The sequence below is a fragment of the Indicator indicator genome, chromosome 2 (assembly GCF_027791375.1).
Source record: "Indicator indicator isolate 239-I01 chromosome 2, UM_Iind_1.1, whole genome shotgun sequence".
In the NCBI taxonomy this organism is placed as follows: domain Eukaryota; kingdom Metazoa; phylum Chordata; class Aves; order Piciformes; family Indicatoridae; genus Indicator; species Indicator indicator.
Genome location: NC_072011.1, coordinates 28,167,784 through 28,180,931, shown reverse-complemented (window position 1 = coordinate 28,180,931; position 13,148 = coordinate 28,167,784).

Sequence of the window (13,148 nt, the reverse complement as noted above, 5' to 3'; positions counted from 1 at the left end):
CTTTCTTCCACTAGATTTTACCTTCCTTTTTTTTCCCCATTTGTACTATATTTTTTTAAAAAAAATATTTTTATGACTTTACTTAAAGCTGTTGTTCCTTGCCTAGAAAAAAGAGGTCAAAATTGAGGAATGCATTCTAAATACTTTTTTAGTGACATAAGTATCTGAGCATCTGTGTGAAGCTTTCTGCTGTGCTCCTGGAAAAACAAACATAACCATCCAGAAAAAGGAGAGAAATAGTGGGTTTCATCTACCATCATGTCTCAAGGATTTGGGACATCTCCAGTATATGACATGAAGAGGGAATATATCACCCCATACAAACATTACAGTTCTTATTCAGAGATTATCTATAAACACAGCAGCGTCAGAGAGCTCCCAAAGCTGAGAACATCATGAACACAGCCCTGCCCATCTCTGGCATGCCGTTGTTGTCAGGGCTTGAAAGTGGATCGATACAAAACAGATTGTGGTGGCCTGATTTGTTTCGGTGCCACAGCAACGTTAAGCTCTTGACAACCCATGACTTCCAGTCTTTCTGCCAGAGCCAGGATCCTTACCCTGCATGTCCAGTGCCTTCCAGAAGCATCATGTGGCCAGCTCCAGGGCCTTAACTCCCCTAAATACAAGAGAAGGTTGTTAGATGACCCTATGGGAGAGAAAAAACAATCTGTACTAGTCAGTCCTATAGCTTCTCTTGGAGTTTCCAGTGTGTGCACACCCATGAAGCAAACTCCATCATTTAAGGTAGAAATTACAGCATGGCAGAAGCAAGCCAGTTAAGTCTAATATATACCTGTGGAGAAGATTAAGAAGTCTATGTGCAAAGCAACATCGCTAAAAACAAATTGCTATATATATTCACAGTGATATTCTACTTAGCAGCATTAGGGCCTCCAATGTCTTTATCCAGGCACTAGACTGGATAAAGACCTAGATAATCATCTTGAAAATATGGCAACAGGTGACATGCCATGGAAAAGGACCTGACAACAACATGCCATGCAATTTCTGTTTGATATCCATGATTCACTACAGAGAGTGGTAGATACCAGCAAACACTATCTATTTCTTAACATATGGCAATGTTATTTCTAGACTATTGTTTTTAAACTTCTGCAGGCTTGATTTTGCTTCACAGAGAGTTCAACCCTGTCCTTAAAATCTGAGAAAAGGAAGCCACCACTTACCATATGGGCTCCAAAGATAGGACCTAGTAGAATCACACACTATCAAACTCTTGAGGTCATTTAGTATTGAGATATAATATATTAACTTGACATCAAATTAGCATATCACTTGGAGACAGTGAAGGAAATTTTCAGACTGAAATGTGTTTCTGTGTATCAGGTTCCAGTGTACCTTAAAATGGAGAGAGCAATCACTTAAAATGAATTTTCTTCAGAATTCTAGAACGTTCAGAAAAATGAGTGGTAGGAGCTGACACAATATTGCCTGCCTCAAATAACACACAATGTCCTGTAATTGCCACATATTCATGTCATAAGGAGCACCCCAATAAAGAGGATGAATCATTGTAATAAGTTAGTTTTCTAGTCTCTGTGCTAATAAACAATCTCTCTTTGTGCAAAACTCTGCTTCTTCAGATGTTCTTTTCAATAGTCAACACTGTGAGATAGCCACCGACCACTGAGTTTAATATTGCTTCAAATACTTCTGAAGTTCTGTTTCTGAGAAAGCAACTGTGAGAAAATTCAGTTTAACAGAATATGTTAAATTCTTCCACCTTTTACTCTGTAAGTTCTTCTATGTCTTCAAATAAAATGACACCCTTGCACTTCTAAAGCATCCTCTGCTTGAAGATCTCACAAGAATATTATTTAATGCTATGCAGTTATGCGTTTGTGGTACAGTACTACAGACAAGAGAACTAAGCTGTTGGTAAGGCTAACTGATTTCCACTGTTTTCTTGAGAGTGGGGTTCAGGGCTGACAGCACAGCCCTGAAATTCAGGAGCAAGGAAAATCAGGGCAAGAATCAGAAAAGATTCAACAATGGCCACAAAACATGCATATACATTTACATTATATTTAAAAATACACATTCATATAAACCCACCTCTTGAACCAAGAAGCAGTTGAGAAAGTTAGCAATTTCATCTTCATGTTTGCTTGCACTTGTACATAACAAGCCAAAAGAACACGCAAGGGCTGTATTTCTGGTCTGAGTCAAACCTTATCACAAGATCTGCACTATGTCTACAGGAAGCTGCATTATCACAGAACCCACATAGCACCTATTGTCCAACAACATAGACTTGGGAAGGAAATTAATTAAGGAGAGTTCTGAACAGCCCTATCTTCCCTGGCCAATTATCTCTGTCTCAGAAAGCCAGGAGGGCTACCCAGCTTACTTTACCACTTGACTCAACACTCTTCATCCTCCTGCAGTGCCAGGTTCCCCTCACACAAAACCAAAGCGAATCAAAAGCAATGGAAAATCTCCCTCCCTGACTTCCAGTGAGGGAGACAGTTCTAGATGGGAGAAAAGAATGCTCACATTCTCAAGCACAGAAATGGCTCAGTAGAAGGTTCTGGCACAAAAGATGGCTTCTAGTCTCTATCTAGCCAGACACCATCATATGTCCCCACTTTCTTCTAGTTTATTGAGATCTTCTGTCCTCACTATCTCACATAACACAGGACTTGTAGCCTGTCAGCCATCTGAAAGACACTCATGATGTGATATAAGCCACACAACTCTTTGCATGGAGAAACAAACCTGAGGATCTGAAGGAGAAACTCCAAAAGACAACTATCTGAGATTTGTGTTGTCCACTTCAAAATCAGTGGTGTTCCCCCATGCCTGAGAGTTTTCAGCTTCAAAAAATGTCAGTGAGCAAAAATGATTCGCAGAGCTTTTGTTTATTCAACAAATGAGGATATGATTTCAAAGGGATTATGCACTGACCTAGCCCTGCTCCCTCTGCAGTCTATGTCAAAATTCCAACTGACATCAGCAGAAGTAGTATTGGAGTGGTGGGAAATTATTTTGAAAATCAGATGGCAAAAAATCTCTGAACCACATCTGCTTTCCCTTTCCCCTTTCTCTTCACCCATCCACACCCTTCTGTTGGTGTCACTAGTTCTGGTGAAATGATGTACTAATTGGTTCTGCATGGGCAGACCACATTGAGGGAGGTGTGTTGCCATAATCTAATCTAATTAAAATGATTCTTATGTCTGAGTGAGTATTTAAATAAATATACAGAGCAGCCCTTGACAATTGATGCTCGGTGTGAAAACAACAGAAAGCGATGAGTAACTTCTAACCAAGCTGAGCTCCCAGCTTTCTTGCCTTTCCATCTGCCTATCTTTTAAATCCTAATTATATGTAATTGACAGTATGAACAACATGGTTTTACTTGTAGTTGACAAATTCATGGGTTCATTTTGCATGCTTTCAGATATGTACATACCAATGAATTTATACGCTCTACCTGAGAGTGTTGTACATCAGGTAATTACATCTTAGCCCAATTAAAGAAGCTCTCTAAACAAGTACAGGTTCTTTTATGTCCACAAAGCTAATTTAAGAATATAGTGGGCAGGATTAGGTCAGCCCAACAATGAAGGCTGATGAAATTGACCTCACTAACGGAGTTTACCTCATTAATGTTTATAAATATGTGAAGGGTGAGTGTCAGGAGGACTGAGACAGGCTCTTCACAGTGATTTCCAACGATAGGACAAGGGGCAGTGGGTACACACTGGAGCACAGGAGGTTCCACATGAACGTAAGGAAAAACTTTTTCACTGTGAGGGTGACAAAACACTGAAACAGACTGTCCAGATATGATGTGAGATCTCCTTCTCTGGAGACATTCAAAACCCACTGGGACATGTTCCTGTGTGATCTCTAGGTGATCCTGCTCTGGCAGGAGGGTTGGACTAGAAGATCTTTCAAGGTCCCTTCAAACCCCTAACATTCTGTGACTCTGTGATTCTGTGTGGTTGTGTGAATTAAAAGGAAAGCCACTAATGCATGACTTTATTTTTGGCTGGACTTTCTCAGTAGGGTGTTCCTGCATTACATCAAAACTAGTAATCCGTCTGGGGGCAGAATAAGGCAAATCAGCCCTTTTTCAAAGTGACTGGAAAGGCTGTGTTACAAGTGCATCATCTACATTTATCCACCAAACCCAATGCCTGAGTTTTTTGGATTTCTGAGTATACACCCTTCTAATCCTCTACACCCTTTGGGAGGAGCAGTCTGGGAGGAGTAATCTCTGAAAGGTGTTTACTTTCCTTGAAGGATTATCTACGCTGACAGGGATGGAGACCAAGGCAGACTTATGATATTGGAGGATTTAAGACTCATCTTTCTTGTGTCTATCAGCTGTTCCTGAAGGACAGGTGAGCAGGGACCAGAGATGATTCTGTCATGGACCATGCCATCATCCATGGTTCCCATCCCCTGGTTGCTGAACACAGCATCAGAGTCAGGGCTGCTAACAGGGCCCATGGACAGGCCCAGGCACAGTGAGAGAATGGGCCAGGTCCAGAGTCCAGCCAGGAAGCCCATCCAGGAGCAACAATAAGGTCCCCCTTCAGCCTCCTCTTCTCCAGAATAAACAATCCGAGCTCCCGCAGCCACTCATCATAAAACATGCTCTTTGGACCCCTCACCAAATTCATCCCCCTTCTCTGGATCTATTCCAGCACCTCAGTGTCTCTCTTATACTGTGGTGCCCAAAACTGAACACAGTACTCAAGGTGTGGCTTCACCATTGCCAGTACATGGACACTTTCCTACTTCTGCTGGACACAATGCTGCAGATACAGGACAGGATGGTGTTTGGCTTCTTGGCCACCTGGGCACATTGCTGGCTTTTACTCAGCTGGCTGTCCACCAGCGCCCTCAGGTCCTTTTCTGTCAGGCAGCTTCCAGCTACTCTACCCCAATCCTTTTAGTGTTGTCTGGGGTTATTGTGACCCAAGTGCAGGACCCAGCACTTGGCCTTGTTAAAGCTCATACAACTGACATTAGTGCATCAATCCAGCATGTCCAGATCCCTCTGCAGAGCCTTTATACTCTTGAGCACATCAACATTTCTGCTTAAGTTAGTGTCATCTGTAAACTTAGAGAGAGTGCACTGTCCTGAAGGGACAAAGCCTCTGATATGCCTTGAACCAGATGATGGAGCAGGAACCAGGAGGTCTGGTTTTTCACATTGCCCAGGCTTGTCTGAACATGCCCTGGGGTCCAAGTGGGCCAGGTGTGTGTGCCTTTGGCCAATTTGGAGAAAAACTGATTCTATAGGTTAAAGTTTCAGGTTTCTATCTCTGAATTTTTGTTGCCACTGGCCATCATTGTCATGGGAAATCTGTAAATACTAGCCCAAAGGGTGAGCCTTTTGCCTTGCCTTGACTAAGATCTGGGAGAGAAGCCACAAGCCTTACCCTGCAAGCCTCGCAGTTTGCAATCCGTGCTGTGCCTCAGTTTACCCAGAAAGACACAAGCGCCCTTCGCATTAACGCGTTGTAGAAGCCTGAAACCCCAGGACAATCTGCAAATCCTGGCAAGAAGCTTCAAGAGCCACCTGCCATTGTGCCAAGGCCAGCATAGCCATCGAGGCAGTGTGGCATCCCTGCCGGCAACCAGCACCAGTCTCTTGCCATGCAGCCACAAGAGAGCGCCTCCAAAGCCTTACTGGCTAACATACAGCAGCAGCAGCACCCCCATGCTTGGGTGGAACTCATTGTGAGTAACTAATTTTAGCTTGCCTCCTTTTTAATGGTTCCTGTCGAGTCTCCCCCAGTGGTCGAGGGCCATATTGTGCCAGGGATTCTCTTTTCCCAGTTATTTTTCCAGTTTACTTAAAATTGTTTGTATTGTTATATCACCTAAATATTGTACATTCCCATTGTAAATGTATATTGCAGCACTACACCGAACCTATTAGCGAGTTTTGGGCAATTTTCATATCAATAGAATAGTTATTAATATCATCTTGTCCTTATTTTTCATAATCATAACTGTAACATGCACTCAATCCCCTCGTCCAGATAATTGATAAAGTTATCAAACAAGACTGGCCCCAAAACTATCTTGTCTACATCAGGATCATGATAGGAATATGGACCCTTTCAAAAGCTGACCTCAGCTTTTTCACTTGTAAAAGGGAACACAATCACAATGCTTTACTACCCTGTGAATCACATAAAGTGGAGATTATCAGGTTTATGAGCACATTTCTGTCCTCATACTCTAGACCATTCTTACTAATTCTTCTCCACTATGCTCAGGTCTCATCTGGTTTTTGATATTTTTAAAATAATGCTAAAGAATTCTTAAGTGATGACATTATATCCTGAGACAATGTACAAAATATGTCTCTGTCATAAACTAAAAGTGTAAGAAAAAAATACATGTATGTCTGAAATTGCTGTGAAAAGAATACACAACCATGTTGAAAATAAATAAGGCTGATATTTACTGCATAGTTCAACTCAAATGTCCCTTCAGATGAAACTTCTGCTATTTATGAAGCTGAAGAAAAAAAAAACTTCAGTAGTAAGTGTAATGAAAATATGGTTGTAATATCTATGTCAGCTTTTCCACATTAATTGATTGTCCAGACTTGTTTCCACTGCATTTCTTTGGAGAATTCTTCCAGTTCTGGGCCTGTATCTACTTTTGATTAGCACATATATGACTAAAATTACTGACTTCTTTTTAAGTATCTCGGTTCAGACTGAGGAGCATAACTATAGGCAACCGAGTTTGAAAAGATTGACCTAAAGGCTGAAGCCTTCCTGGGTTTCTTTAAGGAAATCTGTACACTCAGCTATGCAAAAATAGTAGCAGAAAACCTATCTAATTGTTTCAGGAGTGCTGAACCAGAGTTCCTCCCAGGCTGGGCCAAATAGGTTAGCAAGAAGATTCCTGGACCCTTCTCATTCTGTGTTAGGATTTTTCGGGTTAATTCATTTACTCTAATAGGTAATTGAATGGAATCCCCATGGTGTACTGCAGTTAGTGCTCACCTTGGGTAGTAGAGTCCCCAGCTAGCCCAATGGACCTGGCAGGGGCAACACAGTGATCACTGGAGCTGTGGAGGAGAATCAGAGACAAATTTATCTGCCACTCTACCTCCCATTTCCCTCTTCCCTGCCATAGACTTGGCATGGTTCAAACTCCCAGTGAAACATCTGTATAGATGTATAGAGACATGGGATTAACGAATCCAGGAAGCAAAATAAGTCCTCTGGTCCTGCCATGTCCTCCTTGATTTATCCAATATAGGTTGCCTCTGGAAGAGAGAGAAAGAAGATGAGCCCAAGTATCTAGTCCTAAATCTATTAGAGTGTATTTCTACTGTTCAGTCATGCCTAGATGTGAAAGTCAGGAAGATGAAAGCACCAAGGCATTTACTCTTCCTAGGTCTTACTAAGAAAAGAATAAGCTTGATGCAGACAGAATTGTCTCCACTAAAAATGTTCATAGATATTAGTGAAAATATTTTATTGACACTAATATGACATCTGACAAAATTATAAGATTTACAGTGGGCTATGAAATCAAAGGTCACAGCACCAGACCAAATCAATAGCCATGAATTTGCAGCATACAGAATGCTGCACTGTCAAGCAGGAAACATGACATAGTCATTCCCCACTCTGAAATTGCTCTAGGGAGAGTGTTGGACTTCTGTGCTCTTCCTCACGAGAGAAGAACATCTGGTGGGTCAGAAGGAGACCAGGATCGGCTGCTTTGGCTGGGATCAGGCCTGGCCTGAGCAAAGTGCCCAGACTCTGAAACAATGAAGTGGATTTTCCTGTTACTAATAACTCATATTCACCTATCCATATCCTTACTTCCTGTTTGGACCTGTTCTGTATATTTATTGTGGCAGTGAGTCAATATGATATTCTAATATCAGTGTTAACAAGTAAAATGTTCCTGCAACTATCACAGAGATGTTGTATGCTTGTGCTGGGGAAGAAGCACCCTCAAGCCACATCTCTATGATAAATGATGAAATTCCTTCATCACAGTATCACAGCATCACAGCATATCAGAGGCTGGAAGGGACCTCAAGAGATCATGGGGTCCAACCCCCCTGCCAGAGCAGGGTCACTTAGGATAGTCTGCACAGGAATGCATCCAGGTGGGTTTTGAAAGCCTCCAGAGAAGGAGACTCCACAACCCCCCTGGGCGTCCTGTTCCAGTGCTCTCTCACCCTCACTGTAAAGAAGTTTCTCCTCATGTTGAGGTGAAATCTTCTGTGTTCAAGTTTGAACCCATTGTTCCTTGTCTTATCACTGTGAACCACCAAAAAGAGCCTGGCTCCCTCCACTTGACACCCACCCCTCAGATATTTATACACATCAATAAGATCCCCTCTCAGTCTTCTCTTCTCCAGACTAAACAGCCCCAGGGCTCTCAGTCTCTCTTCATAGGGGAGATGCTCAAGTCCCCTGATCATCCTCACAGCTCTCTGTTGGATTCTCTCCAGCAGGTCTCTGTCTCTCTTGAATTGGGGAGCCCAAAACTGGACACAGTACTCCAGGTGTGGTCTCACCAGGGCAGAACAGAGAGGTAGAAGAACTTCCCTAGACCTGCTGGACACACCTTTCTTGGTACATCCCAGGATCCCATGGTAAATAATGGGAAATATTTGGGGAATACTCTGGAGGCTGAGATGAAATAGCCTGCTATCCACCCAAAGCAATAAGCAAGGAGAAAAATAATTATGCGCCCTTAGTGCATCTTAGTCCTGATACACGAGCAACTCAGATGTCCAATACGAAGTCAGGTATAATTTTATATAGAAGACACAGCAGAGTCTGGTTCCCCACACTGTTTCTGGAGCTGCACCCAGGCTTGTGCAACCCTTGCAGCCAGTATTGACAATGAACCTTTATTTATCTGCTGATCCAGTTTATCCTAAACATGTATAAAGATAGGTAAGAGCTTTAAAAGTGTTTCAAATTAATTTGATGACTAGATTTGTTTTGCAAATTTGCAATCCACCATGTCAGCAAGGCAGTGAGCCAGGAAAGCCCTCATTTTGTGCTTGATTTTTTTGTGTCACTGGTGTTTGTCTTGTGACCTAGCTCTTACCCAAAAGAGTATCTGCTTTGATTAGTGTGATGGCACTTCCTTGCCTATTATCTACTATGTGACAAATATTTTACCTCTTCATTCTTTTTCTTTATCCATAGCTCATTATCAATGTGAAAGAAATGCAGTACTTGCATGATACCAGCCTGTGACACAATTTTTTCTCATGAACAGTAAGTCCCTCACATCTGGGTGATGGAGCTCCCAACACTTGTTTAGTGGAGTCTTGACACTACAGCTCTGTTTCTCAGTTTTGTATTTTTTTCATAATCACTCTCACCACCACCATCACTCTGATTTCAACAGATCAAAAGAGGCAACAGTTGCTGTTTCCCTTCACTTAGGCAGAGATTAGTTCCATTTTAGCTTCTTTCAAGTTATCTTCACTTCAACAAGCTTGGTTTTTTTCACTCCCATTCTGGTTTAAATCCATGTTATTACCTCAGGCACTTCTCTTTCTGTTTTCATCAAGTATTTATTTGTATGATAATACTTCCATGCCTTAAATCATTGTGAAGTCATTTCTCATAATAAATGGCATTTCTTAAATGTGATGTCCTTGTTCTCTCATCTTGTATTCATTTTGTTTGTTCAGATTGTAAGCTCTTAGATACTGCATCCAGAATTCCTAAGAGTGATTGGTTATTTTTTTGCTTTTTAACCTGAAGAACATACAGTTTTACAATGGGCTGTAGAACAGTCCTACCATTATACCACATCAGGCTGTGTGAAAAACAGTTTAAACCATAGAAGTGCTGCAGTAAGGCTGCAATTTCTCTCCAATTTTCCTCCTATGGAAGGCAAAGCAGACAACAAAATCTTATGAATGGCCTATACCAAATTCTCACTTCCACAGGCAGTATTTACAAAAGCATCCTGGTTTAGCAGGTGTTGTTAGTAACTGCCTGGGATAGGTGCAAAGTGAAAAGAGACCCTTCCTAAAACCAGCCAACATTACTGAACTTGTATCTCTTGCTTCCTCAATTGAAATATTTGTTGACGAACTTCTTTACCTGGAACCGCTAACAGTGATGCTCCTCTGAGAACAAGGGAACAGCAGGTAGAAGATCATTAGGAAACTTGGGCAGTTTGTGATCATTTGGGAACAAACACAACCACCACCTACCCACAGCAAGAACTAACACAATTATTTTTTTCCCTTTCTCTTCCTCCGCATTTGCAGTCACTACAACAGCTCCCTTCCTGCCCAGTGCAAGCATTTCACAGACAAGTATGTCTCTATCACATCTCCTTCCCCATCCACTAAATATTCTCACTGTTCATCATCAGTAAGTGGTACTTCCCCAGATCCTGAGAGGCACTTTGCCAGAGCTGTGCTCAGTATCTGGAGGGGCTCCCTGGTCCTAATCTTCAACTCCACCACTTAATTCTGTTACAGATGTGTGACATTAGTAGGAAGAGGCTGGCAAGAGCTGATTCAACACTGCTACTAATCTCTGCCATTCTGCATGCTCCACTTGTCCCCAGAGATATTGTCTATATCTGTACTGAAACCTGTGGCTGAGTGACGGCTGTTGAGACACATGCCTTGCCCTCACTACAACCATCTGATTGTGACAGCAAAGCTGTGGGCTTTACCCCTTTCCATATGGCCTTTCCAACAGCCAAACAAATGAGCCTAGCACGCCATCACTGAAAAGGAGCAGAGAAGTGAAAGGAGTAAAGTAATCAAAGAGTAGGGTCATGAGCCACAGTCTGAGCATAGCTGTCATACCTCTTCCACAGATACGGGCTCCAGAGAAGGGAGGGATGGAAGGGAGGATGGAGGGACACAGGAAGGTGCTTGATCTCAGCACTGGCACCTTCTTGCTCTTACCCAAGATGCTTTTTTTCACCACAGGGTTTTGTGGCCAGTTGATTCAGCACTGAAGGGGCAGCTATAGGTGCATTGTGACAGGAGCATGCATCTCCTTGGTCCTTACCTGTATTTTTGCTCACTCCCCAGGTGAGACAGAGAGATCTCTTACCTCAGGAGCTGCAAGCCACAGGGCTTACCTATTTGCCTGTTTTTTCTCTAGTTTAGCATGACAGTTTGTTTGTGACATAATAAAAATGGAGCTGATTAAAGCATGTCTGGACCTGGACTAGTACGTCATTACAACCCCTTGGAACTGGCGGCATTAACAATCCTCCACACCCCAGGTGGTTCTTCTCTTATTGGCCTAATTATACCTACCTTACTATCCACTGCACTGACATGAATCATAGATGCCTTTATGGGCACACATGCTCATGTACTGCATAATTGCATAGACACTACTCACAGGCCAGATTTTCCCTGGTGAACAGCAATGGCAGCGCTTGCTGCTAGCAGAGAAAGAGAATATGGCAGTTCTGCTCTGCTGCAGTGAGGGATGTCAAGAAGGAAACTGCACTGCTGTTGCTTGCACATTGTGTGAGGAGAGGCCATTTGGACAGCTGCATCCTATCCTTTCCTGCAGGAAGAAATTTATCCTGAAAATCCAACAGGGCTTGAAGTTGTTAGAACTCTGATTTCAGCCTTGTGGCAGATCAGTCATGAATCACAGAATACCAAGATGGAAAGGACCTCAAGGATCATCTGGTCCCAAGAGTGAGCTGATGGGCAACACTTGAAGACACCTTTTAAAAGCACCTAAAGAAACTTCAGCTACTGCTTATTGGCAAATGTCAAATGGTTAACCTGTGATCAGTAAATATTCACACTTCAGGAACCAGAAAGAGCCCACACATCTGCACAAGGATTCTGTGTCTCCCTAGGGACCTCAAGAGGAAAGCAAACACCATGTTCTGGATGTAAAAGTGTAGCACCAGTCTTATTTAGATGCCTGGAGTGAATGAGACATATAGCCATGGTGGGGCTAAGGTTACTGGCAACTGATCATTCATGGAGGGTATACAGAGGAGATATAATCACCACTGTAGAGCATACACGAAATTTCCTGTGCACAGGACCAGTAAACATCAGCTCTGGGTTATCTTTGTTCCTGTCTCTGTCTACACTGATGCAAGGCTTGGGGAGAAATGACCTTCAGATGAAAGGAGCTCGACCCTTCTAGCTATGAGGAGGGATGGGAGAATCACCACCCTCCTTCCATCTCCTTTTAGCAGTGTCCTTGTCATGCAGAGAAATGATGAATGGAACAACAGTGTCCTGTGACTCAAAGGGCCAGTGCTGCTTGTCATCCTTCCACAAGTGCTAGACCATATACCCATGTGGTTTAGAAACTGGATCTTTTCTTTAAGGGGGTGGAGGAAGATAACTTGTCAAAGGCTTACATTTAAAGATCCAGAGACACTGTGGTTAAGGGCCTGCCTTTGGGTACATGAAAGCAAAGGGATTCATAACATGAAAATTTTAATATTTCAGGAGACTGAGGTTACAAATGCCAACACTTTTCTCTGTTGCTCAAAATTTGGATTCTCTGTAGTGATTTCAAGGTAAAAGTATCTTGAGCCCCTTACTTATTTCCTGAACACTCAGTATGAGAGCTGGGTGTCAAGAAGGAAAGGACAGCCTCTTCTCACTTGTGCCCTCTGATAGGACAAGGGGCAATGAATGTAAACTACAGCACAGGAATTTCAACCTCAACATGAGGAAGAACTTCTTTACTGTAAGCACAGGAAATTCCACCTCAACATGTGGAAGAACTTCTTTACTGTAAGGGTCACAGAGCACTGGAACAGGCTCCCCAGTGAAGTGGTGGAGTCTCCTTCTGTGGAGACTTTCAAGACCTGTCTGGATGCATTCCTGTGCGACCTACACTAGATTATATGGTCCTGCTCTGGCAGGGGGGGTTGGATTTGATGATCTCCAGAGGTCCCTTCCAACGCCTAACATCCTGTGATCCTGTGGTATCTTTACAAACACTGTGATTCAATACTGTTCCCACACATGAATAACCAGCAAAGTCTGGGATGCAAGGAACTGTGTGGATTTGCATAAGCCTAAACATTTATGTATACAGAAGAATCTAAAACTCCAGGTGTTTCCAGAAACAGGGAATTTAATGTAAATAATAAAAGAAAAGAAGACACAAGTGTCCTTCCCAAAATCT